The following is a 14,769-nucleotide window of genomic DNA, read 5'->3' as shown; positions in this document are numbered from 1 at the left end:
ATAATTTGCTTTTTATTCTGATTTTACAGCACATTACGGTTAAGAGATTGCATGTATCTCAGAAGGACTTTGAACTATGGACTTTTAAACAAAGTTTGAGACTGTTTTAGGCTATGGGGACCTTTGAAGTTTGACTGACTGTATTTCTGCATTATGGTATAGCCTACAAGCCTTTGGGGGCCAGGGAGCAGAATGTGGTGGTTTGAATAGGAATGGCCCTCATAAACTATATGAATCCTTGGCCTATAGGGAATAGCACTATTAGGAGGTGTGGCCTTGTTGGAGTAGGTATGGCCTTGCTGGAAGAAATGTGTCATTGTGGAGGCTGGCTTTGAGGTTTCATTTACGTTCAAGCTAGGCCTAGTGTTGCAGTCGCCTTCTGCCGCCTGCAGATCAAGATGTAGAACTTTCAGCTCTTCCCCAGCACCATGTCTGCCTGCACACTGCCATGCTTCCCACCATGGGCTAACTCTGAAACTGTGAGCCAGCTCCAATTAAATGCTTTCTTTACTAAGAGTTGCTGTGGCTATGGTGTCTCTGCACAACCATAAAACCTTAAGTTACTTTTTAAGTGATTATAGTTTGAGGTATGTTTTATATTGCAAATGGTAACCAATTAGTTTACCTGTAAGAAATTCTTACTTACGGGCTGGAGAGATGGCTCAGCAGTTAAGAGCACTGACTGCTCTTCCAAAGGTCCTGAGTTCAATTCCCAGCAACCACATAGTGGCTCACAACCATCTGTAATGAGATCTGATGCCCTCTTCTGGTGTGTCTGAAGACAGCTACAATGTACTCAGATATAATAAATAAATAAAATATTTTTTTAAACATTTATTTATTATGTATACATCATACAGCTTTCTGCCTGCATGTATGCACCTGCAGGCCAGAAGAGGGCACCAGACCTGATTATAGATGGTTGTGAGCCACCATGTGGTTGCTGGGAATTGAACTCAGGACCTCTGGAAGAGCAGACAGTGCTCTTAACCTCTGAGCCATCTCTCCAGCCCCATAAAATATTTTTTAAAAAAAGAAATTCTCACTTACAACAGGACACTCCTTGGTTTTGAAATGATTGAATTATATAAAGCAGTCCAGAAGCTTTTCACTGAAAAGTCATACCCATTTTGCAGAAATAGAAACCAAGACCACTGGAATTGGGTTTACACAAACCTTTCCTCTCTCCCTCTAACTCAGTGCAAGAGGTAAGGTCCATGCTCACACACCCCTCTCCTCACAAACACATCATAACCTATTACTTGGGCCTAATGATTTCAGCTGTTGCATCTGTCCTGCTATCTACATGACTCCCACCTGGACCCTTTCAGACTCCATTAATAATATCCTGCTTTTCCATGTTCTCTTATGTTCCATTCAATTAATTCTCATTACTGCATTCATAGTTAATTTGTTGAAAAACAATTATGCTGATCTCACATCTCCTTTGATCACTGCTCCCTCCATTTGTAGACTTCCCATCACTCATCACCGATTTGCGTTTGCTCTCCAAGCTCAAGCCACCCTTGCCTTCTTATTAGATTACATGTATGTCCACACCACACTCAGACTGCAAACATCTTCCACCTCTCTCTACCCCATTCACCTTGCTGGCAGCTATTTGTCCTTTAAATCTGAGTCATAACTCAAGACTGTGCTAAGTGCCCTTGTATAAAGCTCCGTGCACCTTTCCTTTATAATATTAAACACTCTTTGCTTGTTAACATTTAGCTGTAAGAGTTTACATGCAAGGACTCACAGTACAGGCTACTGCAGTTAGCACATGTATTCATTTGGGTTGAAAACATTAGGGTTAGGATAAACTACTGACTAGGAAGGGTTGTGTTTATTTTTATTGTACTAGTCCTTAAGAGTTAGTATAATAAAAAAACAAAAAGCTTGACCCGAGACCCGTATTCCAAATCCATAGCTACCATATAAAATCCTACTTTGTGCTATTTTTTCTTACATGACCCTCATTCATACAGAAGGCCTATTTCTTTTTTGAATAGATACTGACCTTTTTCTTTCCCAGAATTATATTCAAGTGTGATAGTTTAAGTAACAATGGCCCCCATAATCATATATTTGAATTATTTAGTTGTCAGGAAGTCGCACTATTTGAGAAGGATTAGGAGGTGTGGCCTTGTTAGAGCAAGTGTGTTGGTAGGGTGTACTTTGAAGTTTCAAAAGCCCAAGCCAGGCCCAATGTAGCTCTCAATTAGTTCTCCAGCCTGGATGCTCCCATGCTCCTGGCCATAATGATAATGAACTAACTCTGAAAATGTAAACAAACCCACAACTAAATGCTTTCTTTTATAAAAGTGGCTTGGCCACGATGTCTCTTCACAGCAGTAGAACAGCAATGGATGCCAGGCAAGCAGTCTAGAGCTGAAGCTACTGGTATCGACTTTCACCACTTTTGTGCTCTTCCACTCTCAACACATCCTTCCACTTCCTGACCAACGCTAGCTGCTCCAGCCTGTGCTATCATGTAAGCCATGAGACGAGAGACAGACAGACAGAGACAGAGACAGAGACAGCCGCTCCAGCTTGTGCTATCATGTAAAGCCATGAGACGAGAGACAGACAGACAGAGACAGAGACAGAGACAGCCGCTCCAGCTTGTGCTATCATGTAAAGCCATGAGACGAGAGACAGACAGACAGAGACAGAGACAGAGACAGCCGCTCCAGCTTGTGCTATCATGTAAAGCCATGAGACAAGAAAAAGAGACAGAGACAGAGTAACAGAGACTCATTCATTTCAAGACATTTCTCAGATTGTTTTCCTCCATCTATTTATACATATGTGTGTGTTTATATAGCGTTATTATATATAATATATTATTTATTGATTTTTATCTTAGTAACTGCAAATCAGGTTAGCTTTGTAGCTTTGTATAGGTTTCTCTTATTTGTCTGCTTGCGATTTATTTGTTTGCTTGATTGGTTTTCGTTTGCTTGTGTGTTTGTTTTTGTTTTTTGAGGTAGGGTCTTGATCTTTGAGGTAGGTAAGACCTAGGCTGGCCTTAAACTTGCAGTCTTCCTGCTTTAGTCTCTGAGTTCCTGGGCTTATAGACATTTACTACCAATTTTTGCCTTGGAATGACACAGTCTTCACTCTGAATGGTCATGCACTTAGCTAAAAATTGAAAGTACTATATGTGACTGTATGAGATGGGGGATGGGATTACACATTTTTGCCTATACATGTGACAGCCAGAGAACTTTGGATATCATTCCTCATGAGCCATCACCTTTCTTTCTTTTCTTTTCTTTTCTTTTCTTTTCTTTTCTCTTCTCTTCTTTTCTTTTCTTTTCTTTCCTTCCTCATTTCCTTCCTTTCTTTCTTTCTCTTTCTTTCTTTTTGTTGTTTGTGTTTTGTTTTGCTATGTTTGTTTGACACAAGGTCTCTCTCTCACTGTCCTGAAACTCACCAGTTAGGTTAGGCTGGCTGGCCAGCAAGCCCCAGAGATCCTCCCTCTGTCTTCACTTTCCGAGCCCTGGAATTCCAAGCATGCACCACCACTCCTGGCTTTTTACATTCTAGGAATAGAACTCAGGTACTCATGCTTGCCCAGCAAGCATGATGTTTTTACCAATGAGGCCTCCTTCCAACTGAAAACTACTATTTTTAATAGATGGTAGGGGAATAGCTATGATAAATATATTAATCTGAAGAGCCTGAGGCAAAAGTTTATATATTGGTATTTGTTTACCAGGAAATTAAAAGCCAGGGAAACAGGAATGAGTGAGGCAGGGGATATTGAAACAGGGAAGGAAAGAGATGCTCAGTTCTTTACTGAACTAGGTATCACTTGAGCCGCACAAAGCTGGTTGCTTGATTTTAAGGCCAGTTCTCAGGAGTGTAAATGACCACATATCAGAACAGTCTGCTCAGGTGAGAACAGGGAGAAAATCTAGCACTTCTCCCATCTGCTATCAGTTAAGGGTCACTCTATTAACCATTCAGTCCTTGACGTTTCAGTTGAGCAGACATGGACAAGGAAAACTTCCCATGGCATCTCCCCAGGATTCACAGGGACGCTTCAGAGGAGTCAGTCAGTGTGTGGCATGTATAAGAGGAGGGTCAAAATCATGTGGCATCTCCAGGAAGTCTGAGTTCAGACAGAATTGATCCACTGCAGTGGCAGCAATGAAGGCAAAAGAAGAGGTTGATGTCCTGAAACAGATGATGCTGGAAGACACAAAGTGGTGCCTCAGAGGCACTGTCTACCTCGGACACCCTGCCATCTCTACCACACTACTTCAAAGTCAGTGAGCCCCTGCATCCTACATGCTGCCCAACACTTAGATGTGTGCACAATGAGTTAGTAACAAGAGCCATAGCATAATTTAATATCCACTGCTCTGAGCCAGGCAGTAAGCTATCATAATGATAGTATGAAATGCCCTTCACTTAACTCATGGATTTCCAATTGACTGGGACTTGGTGGCCAGTTGATGGACTTTGGAGAAAGCAATTGATTCCTAAGGGATTTCATCCGTGGATTGATCTGGCAGAGTTATAATACAATGACATTGTTGGGAGGTAGAAAGTAGACTGTGGGGCCTACTTGGAGAAAGGTTACTGAGGGAGTACCCCAGAGAGAAGATGTAGCTTGTCCTTAACACTTTCTTTGTCCTCTTTGCTTCCTGGCTACCATGAGACAAACGGCCTTTTCCTCTACTCACTCCTGCTACCATGAAGTTCTGTTTTTCCTAAGGCCCAGAGTAATACAGCTGGCTGCTCATGTGAGCTGAAGCCTCACAAACGGTGAACCAAAATGTCTCTCCTGCTCTTCAGTCATTTTTTAGGTGTTTGTGGGGAAAGGAGGAAACCTGAGTAAATGTGTGCTGTTGACATAGGCATAGCAGTGTCAAGGACCCCATAGCCCCAGGCACAGAAATAGCAAAGCCTTCCTCTGTGATCCACATGTGGGTATTGATATTGTGTGCAGGAAATGTCTACCATAGCTCATTCCCCCAGATATCTGCTGCCCTACAGAGACTGCTAAACCTGACATTTTGATCCAGCTGTATATCATAAACTCTGCCCCTTTGTTTATCTGAAGGTAATAAGTCCACCGCCTTGATCATCTGTATGCAATAGCCACTGCTTCTCTGTTCAACTCTATGTAATAAACATGTTGAGCTTCCTGGCTGAAGAGGTTTCTCTGTCCAGGAGCCTAGATTACATGGTCCCAGCCTTTCCGTGTGTCTATGTGTTTGTTTTTTCTCCATTCCTTGCACTCCAGTCATGTTTATCCTTCTTTAATGCTGAGAAAGGGACCAGCAGGTAAACCCTGCAGGAAAACACTGTTTTCTGTTCTCCTTCTCACCTTCCTTCCTCTTTTTTTCTTTCATTCACTTCTTCATTTGTCTATGAAGAAACAAATAGAGACACTAACATAATTGGTCCAGGAAGCCAGGATCTAGAGTAAGCAAACACCTCTCTTAGAGCTTGCATGCTTGCTGAGATGGGGATTAATAATGAAAAAACTGCAAAATATGTGTGAGAGTATAAAGATATTTGGGGAGACAAATTTAAAGAACACATCCGGATCTGACGGATAGCCTCTATGGAGTACATCATCTACTCCCATCTAGAAATCAGCAATGCTGTAGGCAGAACCAGTCTCTGTTAATGAGCTCCTGAGGACCTTGCTTCTTATTTCTAAACTGGCCCCTTTATTCATCTTTCCCTCCTAGAAGGCACATGTCGGACCCTGCTTTATTTCTAGTAAACACTTTACCTTGGCTCTGTCAACACACACACACTTTGGGAAAAACAATGTCATTATTTTCTCCCTCCTTCCCTTGCTCCTACAATTTAATAAAAAAAAAAAAAAAAGACCATTTAGGTGTTTCTGAGCCCACAAAATGAAAGGGCATGTGGAGGACTGAACAAGACTTTCCAAACTTCCAAGTAGCTGATTCGCTTGGTGCAGTACTGATGCATTCTCATCGTCTTGAAATGTTGACTTGCCTACGTCAGTTTCTCTGAGGTTTCTACTTTTCTCTGGCCCATCGTTTTGATAAAAATTAGTTCCAGACAATCCAATTTCTCGATCTCAGAGTTAGTGTCAGGCTGCTGTTTGCTCCTGAAAGAAGCAAAGTGTCATTCTTCCACCCATTCTTCCACCCTGCCGGTGCTGAAAAGAAGTACAAAGGGCGATGGCCACTGTGATTTCTTTACGTGTCAAGGGAACCCTAGATGCTCACGCTCATTTCTTCATTCTTCACGTGGAGGAAACCCATCAAAGGCTCTCCATCCTGAGCAGCACCCAAAGCAGGGCTTTCTCCTTTGCTGAGTTCTCTTATTCTCTACTTTTTTGTTCTAGTTCTAAGATAACCTTTTAATCAGCAAACCATTAATAAACATCTTCAGCACGAAATACCATTAGTGACCCTGCGCAGCGTGAGGTGCCTGCACTTGCTGTTCAGTACCTCTGTGTTTCCGTGTCTTTAAACCTACTGCATCTACGTGCACATTTGCCTTATTTGTTCTGATTCACAGCTGAGATCCTTTCTCCCACAGCAGTTCCTGCTGACCTCATCCACTATATATTTACTTGCTCTTTGGCCTGGAGCACTGAGACTTTTTATCTGCCTCTTCACTGTTTTCTCTCTGAATGCCCTACTGAAATCTGGCCTCTCACTGCACTTATGGACCTTGACCCTCCCTGAATTGTCTTGAGAGTCCACGGCCCTCGGCCTCTCAAAATTCCAGAGACTAAGTCATTCTTTGGGGATAGACCGGTAGGGATACATCAATCATTTATTATGTGGTCAGAATTATCAAATAAAGACCAGGAGGACTCCAAATTCTTCACAAGCATGAAGATATATGAGGCCTGTTCTCAGTTTTACTCTTGATAGAACAGAAAAGCAAGAATCCTATCTAGATTAAGGACAGATGGTTCTTCACAGTTTTAACCATTCTGGAACATGAGGTCACACTTGACAATGGTAGCTGAGACGCGATCACGTCCTACCAGGTAATCATTTCTGACGGGGCTCTATAATAAGATATTAGGCTAAAAAGAAAAAATGCACTGATCATTCTACCAACTGTGTTTTAATATTTTTTTACATAGAATTTGCTTATGTATCAACATCAGAGAGCATTTACGATAGAGAATAGAAAAAGACAAATTAACATGCTTGTAAGAGTAACAAAGAAATGATGTATAGTTTGATGCAATGAAAATGAATGTGGCGCCACATGTTAAGTAAAGGTGACACTTTGGGGGCTGAAGAGATAGCTTAGCAGTTAAGAGCATTTGCTGCTCTTGCAGAAGACATGAATTCAGTTTCCAGCACTCGTGTTGAATGGCTCACAACTCTGTAGCTTTTATGGCCAAATATGAGGTAAATGATACATGCAGGTAAAACACACACACACACACACACACACACACACACACACACACACACTAAAAACAAATTTTCTTTTAAAAAGTGATGCTTTGGTTATTTTTTAAAAACTGTTTCCATGTTAGGCAGAGTAGAAAATGGTATCTCACAGGCTTGTGCCAGCATGGCAGAAGCTAAGGCAGGAGGATCTTGAATTCAAGGACAACATAGTTAAGGCTCTACTTTTAAAATAAAAGAAGAAAAGGAAATGTGTAAATTAAGCAGTAACTGCTGTTTCAGTCTGCTAGTAAATTCAGATACTTGTTCATGAAAGTACATGTATACCTTGAGGTGTGTGCTATGGGCATGGTTAGGGACAGTGCTTAGGCGCTGGTCTTTCACCTCTGAGAACCTGAAGCCCAAGCTGCTGCAAAAGCTATGAGGCTCCTATGTTGTACAACCGTGCTCCAGCCTTTGTGTAGAATATCAAAATCCAAAGGGAGCCAATAAAAATAGGTCTCTCCAAATTAAAAGGCCCATACAACAGATCCATTGTGTTTTTTTAATATAGGTGCATAATGTACCGTTTGTTGAAAATATACAAAGATATTATCAAAACTTAGATTTCAGGAAATCTTCTCAGTTAAAAAAGAAAAAGGAGCCACACCTAATTTACTATTATTTGGAAAAACCCATTGGTTTGTGTGATAAAAACAAAAATGGGCTGATTATACATCTGGCGCGGTGCCAAGGCCTTCTGTGAGCACTAAGATAATGGACCGCCATTGTAATGTTTGTTATGGTTGCCAATTCCTGTCAGACTGGTCCTCAGCAGTCATGTGGGCTGCCACCATTTATCAAGTCTGCTGCTTAAAAATTCCCTTCTGTTTGTCCAAAGCAAGAACTCATTTGTTTGTTAAACACACAGTTGGTGAGATTTCAAGATTCACAGTAACCTTCCACTACTTGTCAATGGAGGAAGTGTGTGCAGCTATCTTCCCTGAGGAAAACTAGACAGTCAGCTGCACTGACCTGTGATCCACAGTCTTTTTAGATGTCACCGAAATAAGAACTTTCTATTTTCTATGCTAATGATCTTCAACAGACAGGAATAGTCATAGCATTACAAAATTATAAAACCTTAAAGCAAAAATGTTGATCTGCTTTTAAGAAGAAATTCTCAGAACCCCTGTGTTAGTTTCATCCTCTAGAGATGAAGACTGAGTCCTCTGAACTTTTCCTTGCATAATTTCTATATTAGAGTGCAAGAAAATTATTTTTTTTCCATTTTAGTTACAAAATCCTCTTGTCCTTTGCAAACTGGGAAATACTTCATCAACAAAGCTATAAACCTGTTGAAGCCCATATTTTTTTACAACCCTCCAAATACGAGTTCATGAAATAAGCATGACATCAGCTCAGACATTAGCTCGTAGAAATCTAAGAGTGTTTTCTTTTACAGGGATGTGTCACGGATGATGCTCAGAAAGACCCACTTGGAGCAGGGGATAAAGGCATAAACCGGTGCTCAGCTTGCAATCCTTAGGATTGTAAAGTAGCTCCTCATATACAGACAGTATCAGCCACACTGTGTAAATGCTGCGCTTGATTTACAGAGATTTCACAAAGAGATTAAGGAAAAGACAATGTTGAAATCTTAAAGGAAAAAAAATTATGAACGGACTTTGCAAAAATCCCTCAGATTCTGGAAATTTCAGAACCTGGAAGCGGCTGTGTCCTGTGTGGACTCACAGGCATTTTGTGCACAGAGACCTGGTGACCTCCAAGGCAGCCCTGGTTGCAGTGACATTTCCTAGCTCTCACATCAAAGGATTCAGAGAAATGGGTGCAGTTTCTCAGCTCTGGCAGCCTGGCAGACACCCTGCTCCCTGGGAAGGGTGGGGAAGTCCTGGGACAGGGACTGAGTGAGGTGCATCAGCTTAGAGAGTTTGGTTTCAGGTCAGTTTAATGGCATGGCCATTGTGATGGGTGGTTCTGAGCTACCTCCTGCCCCTGTCCCCAGAGGCATGGCCTCTTGTGGTCCTGTGCTCTGTTGACAGCAATGGTGACTACTTATTTCAGGGCCAGGTCTAAGATACGATGACAGGATTTCCTGTGAGACAAGACAAATGCTTTTCTTTAGGATAATAAACATTCCACAATCCCACAGAGGCAGTCCTTTATTTGTTCCCCCTGCTTTGACAATGGGAAGTCACAGAGCCTCTTTCACCTCTGGCCCAGGGCCACTGTGAAGCAGGACTTCAAGGAAAAGCATAAAGATAAGGCCCAAATCCCTAGGAAGGAAGACGTTAGCCTGACCGGCTGTTCAGGGCCTGCCTTGTCCTACCCACTCTGCTCTTGGCTCAGATCCTCTGCCTCCTCCCCACCTTATCTGCCTCTGGAGAATTCCCATTATTTATCCAGGTCTAGGTGTGCAAAATCAGCTTTCCTCTTGGTTCAGCTGGGACTTTATTGGAATTTAAAACAGAAAACCGGAAGGAAAGAAAGCAACATGAGAGATACAGACGGACGAGTATACAAACCCCGGACTTTCTTGTTTAATTTTAATCTCACTAATGTCTATCTTAAGCCTGGTCAGATGGTTGGATTGGCATAGTGTGAGGGTGCCCAGCTCCAGTTCTTTCTCTTGGCCTCCACACTGTCTGGGCTGATGAGGTGGAGGCTAGACTCAGCGCCCCAGATTCCTGGCACCATGTTACTGTGGAACAATTCATCTCTGGTGGAATCTTAGGAAGAATATTTGGTTACTTTCTAGAATTTGCTGTGTTTCTTCTTTGGAATTAGCACTCAAGTTGTCAGTTCCTGCTGGGCTCAACTGACTTTCCTTCCCACAAATCCCTGATTCTTTTGGTTCACGCTTATTTTTCTGCCTTGCTAACAAGAAAGCCTTTCCCTTGGCATTCATATTCAGTGCAGGCACTGCAGTGGGTCTGTGGCTCTGCTCCCTGGAAAGATGGCTTTGGGGGACTGGGGAATGACTCAGTTGGTAAAGTTCCTGCAATCTACGCATGATTACCTGAGCTTGAGAACCAGAATCCATGCTTTTTTTGTTGTTGTTGCTGTTGTTGTTGTTGTTGCTGCTGTTGCTGTCGTCGTCGTCGTCGTTGTTGTTGTTGTTTTAAAAAGGCATGGTAATGCACTTGTGTAATCCCATTAGGGAACTGGGAGTGAGGATCCCTAAGTATCACTAGCCAGACAACCTAAAGTTAGCTGGCTAGCTTCAGGCAGTGAGAAACCCATCTCAAACAAAGTAAGCACCTGAAGAATGACACTCAGATTAACCTCTGGCCTCCACATGCACACATGCACTTGTGTACATATATCTCCTCCTCCTCCTCCTCTTCCTCCTCCTCCTCCTCCTCCTCCTCCTCCTCCTTCTCCTCCTCTTCTTCCTTCTCCCTCTCCCTCTCCCTCCCCCTCCCCCTCCCCCCTCCCAGTCGCCCCCCCTCTGATTTGCTTTCCTATCATCTTTATCTGATGAGATTTTGGACAACAGCAGTTTCTTCATTTTACTCCTTTTTTTGATTAGATATTTTATTTGTTTACATTTCAAATGCTATCCCCTTTCCCAGTTTCCCCTTTGGAAACCCCTTATCATCCTCCCTCCCCCTGCTTCTATGAGTGTGCTCCCCCACACACCCACTTACCCACTCCTACCTCCCTGCCCTGGCATTTCCCTACACTGGAGCATGGATCCTTCCCAGGACCAAGGGCCTCTCTTCCAATTGATGTCTAACAGTGCCATCCTCTGCTACATATACAGCTAGAGCCATGGGTTCCTCCATGTGTACTCTTTGGTTGGTGGTTTAGTCCCTGGGAGCTTGGGGTGGGGGCGGGGTGTTGGTTGATACTGTTTTTCTTCCTATGGGGTTGCAAACCCCTTCAGCTCCTTCAGTCCTTTCTCTAACTCCTCCATTGGGGTTCCTGTGCTCAGTCCAATGGTTGGCGGTGAGCATCCGCCTCTGTATTTGTCAGGCTCTGGCAGAGCCTCTCAGGAGACAGCTATATCAGGCTCCTGTTGGCAAGCACTTCTTGGCATCGACAATAGTGTCTGGTTTGGTGGCAGCATATGGGATGGATCCCCAGGTGTGGCTGTCTCTGGATGGCTTTTCCTTCAGTCTCTGCTCCACACTTTGTCTCTGTATTTCCTCCTGTGAGGATTTTGTTCCCCCTTCTAAGAAGGACTGAAGCCTCCACGTTTTGGTCTTCCTTCTTCTTGAGCTTCATATGGTCTGTGAATTGTATCTTGGATATTCCAAGCTTTTGGGCTAATATCCACTTATCAGTGAGTGCACACCATGTGTGTTGTTTTGTGACTGGGTTACCTCACTCAGGATGATATTTTCTAATCCCACCCATTTGCCTAAGAATTTCATGAAGTCATTGTTTTTACTGCATCTGGACTTGTAGAACTTGGGGAACAGTTCACTCCTGGAGCCTTGTCTCCCTTGAATGATGAGCATCAGACAGCTCTTCTAGCAGTATATATCCTGCATCACTCAGATTCCCACCTCACTGCTGAGGATGGACTAGATCGATGTGACCATTGTAGTATGGCAGTAGCAGGTTTAGAAACAAAAATTAAGCACACATACAATATGGCAGTGTTTAAAACAGTTTCTAGTGTACCCAACTTTAAAAAACTATTCCTTTACTAGGAATACCAAAGCCATGGACAACCTAAGCAAAGACTCTACCTGGGCTACGTGCAGTAGGAAACCCAGAGCAAGGACACTTTCGAGACTCTGGCTATCATTTGTATGAAGTGACTGTCTAGAGACCGGACGAGAGATCAAACATGTAGGCTGTGGAAGTAGCTGTTAGACTGAAATTCCACTCACGAGGCACCTCTCGGTGGCTACTTGGACATTCTGTGCCTTGCTCTCTGCACATGAGAATGAAAGAAAACTACAGTGAGTGCTTATGTGACAATGATAACAGTCGGCGCACATGTGCAGACTCACTGCGAGTCCTGGATTTACTATTCCACAGATCTTCTCAATAAAGGTATTTTAAAAAGTAATGGATGCTATGTGGTTTTAGCTAATATGGCAGCTGAAGTTTAGAGACTAAAGGCGGCTCCAGTGCTCACTGCAGTGATAGTTGCACAAGGCCAATGAACAAAGGGGCTGACTGAGAGCAGGTATTGTCCTCTAAGTCAAACAGCTACCTTTGTCATTTTGGCTGTGTCTGTTTGCAAAAGATCATCACAGCTGTGTTTGCCGACTGTTAACAGTCCCTTAGAGAAGAGGTCTGGTAGTGAGGGTCAAAGGACCCATTTGAGTAGTCAGCCATTCTCCCAACAAGCTGTATGTAATTCTTCCCTAATTGCATGTGGCCTCAGGGTGTCAGGGAGGGGCTACCCAATATAAACTGAAGCAGAACAGGGAAGAGGGCTTCATCTACACAGCTGTAGGAATCTCATCATCCCTTGCTATTCAGACCTTCTAGGATGGCTTCCTCAGAGTCACCCAGAACGCCTCCTCCTAGTCCTTCACCAATGTTCTGTTAGTATCTCTAATAAACTCATTAGTTCCACACCTTGAACTTTGGTGAAATCAAATTTTGGTTTATCATTTGGACCTTAGAAGAAAGTGGGTATATATTTTATAGTGCTCCTAGGGTAAAAATTCTCACAACAGAGAGTGATTATTTGAAATGTTAAATGTGTTTCTATTGCAGGATCTAAGAACCATCTACTACTTTTGCCATATTTTGTATTTGTTCTGGAGATAACCCCCATAGGAAAGAACACATCAAAGTTTTGGTTTTATTAGTGACTGACTTTCCAACTCTCCGAGCTCACTATGCATCCACGTTTTCTGTAATATGCCATGGAACTTGTCTGCTGCTGCTCCGCGAGAGCTGGCAGGCGAATTGCTAAGCCTTTTTAACCCCTATGATCACGATCACAATTACATAAAGAATTTCTATTACAGGGATGGCACAGTGGTTTTCAGGGTAAAAGTGCTCTCCAACTAAGCCCACTGGCTTGAATTAGAGCCCTGGAACCCATAACAAGATGGATGTGATGGTTCACGTCTGCATTCCTACAGAAAGATGGGAAGCAAAACCAAGAGAATGACCCAGAAACTTCTGTGCCAGCTGGCCCGAAGTACACAGAACAGCAAAAACAGTAAGAAAGAGATCCTGCCTGCCTCAGCGAAGTAAGAGAAAAGTGACTCAAAAAAAGCTGAGCGTGTGACCTGTACATGAGCCATACGCTCACCCACACATCATACACAATAACTAAATAAATAATCTTCAAAGGAACATTTACTATAAAAGACCCAATACCCCTTAATATGGGAGGTCAGGAGGCAGTGTGTCCTGCCTCCAAAGCAAATGTCACCGTAGTCTTCAGTAAAGAAGACTCTTCCTGTAGAGTGTGCTGACACAGCCTATAATCTCAGTGCTCCTGAAAGCTACAGCAGGAAGAGTGTGAGCTTGAAGTCACTCTGAGTAACAAAGCAAAACCCTCGTCAAAACTAAAACCAAGTGACTATTCACATGGCACGAGTCACTATAAAAAGTGTAAATGAGAAATGCCATTGCCTTTGTGGCTTGGCTCCAGTGCATGCTGCAGCACAAACATCCCAAGCAGGGGATGGTGGGAGGACAGCACGGAAGCAGAGTGGGTGCTCCTTACAACAGTGAGTGTGTAGACAAGAGTCAGGCTTCCACAGGGGGAGATACAAGCAAATGAATGTCCCTCTGGCTCGCTCGTTCTCTTGTGATTTCCTACACCCATGCCCATACGCGTTTCCTACAGTGTCAGCACGGAACTTGGCCTTACACAGTTCAGTCGTTTCTCCTCAAAACCAGCTTACCATTGTTTTAAGAGAAAGTCAACCTAAAAACACATCTTTCTGTGAAGACTATCTTCTTTCCCTTTCTTCTTTCTAGCTCTGTCTTCCTTCCTTTCCTTTAATAAATCTGTGGGTTTTAAGGCAAACTCGTTCAGGCTTTTTTTTTTTTTTTTTTTGATTCTTTTTTTCAGAGCTGGGGACTGAACCCAGGGCCTTGCGCTTCCTAGGTAAGCACTCTACCACTGAGCTAAATCCCCAGCCCCTCGTTCAGGCTTTTATCATCGCCATGTTAGCGGTAAGCATTTTGGAAGTGCTTCTCATCCAGTTAGGAGATGTGTGTCTTCTTTGTTGGGAGTTTGTATACTGAAGGTGTTCCAAGTTTAGGTGGTGGTGTTTTCTGGGTCTGTCTAGCAAAGTAATTCCATGGTTTTAGAGCCTTGTCTATAAATATGAAATATTTAACCTTTTTAATGTTAAAGCTATTTTTACATTCCTGGAATATATCTTATTGAGATATCTTTTCTGTGTGTTTCAAGATTCTGTTTGCTACTGTTCTGTTAAGCTTTTAATGTCTAAGT

This window comes from Rattus norvegicus, chromosome 8 (assembly GCF_036323735.1).
Source record: "Rattus norvegicus strain BN/NHsdMcwi chromosome 8, GRCr8, whole genome shotgun sequence".
Taxonomy (NCBI): Eukaryota; Metazoa; Chordata; class Mammalia; order Rodentia; family Muridae; genus Rattus; species Rattus norvegicus.
The sequence above is the reverse complement of the archived record's forward strand: the minus strand, read 5'-3'. Positions refer to the sequence as shown.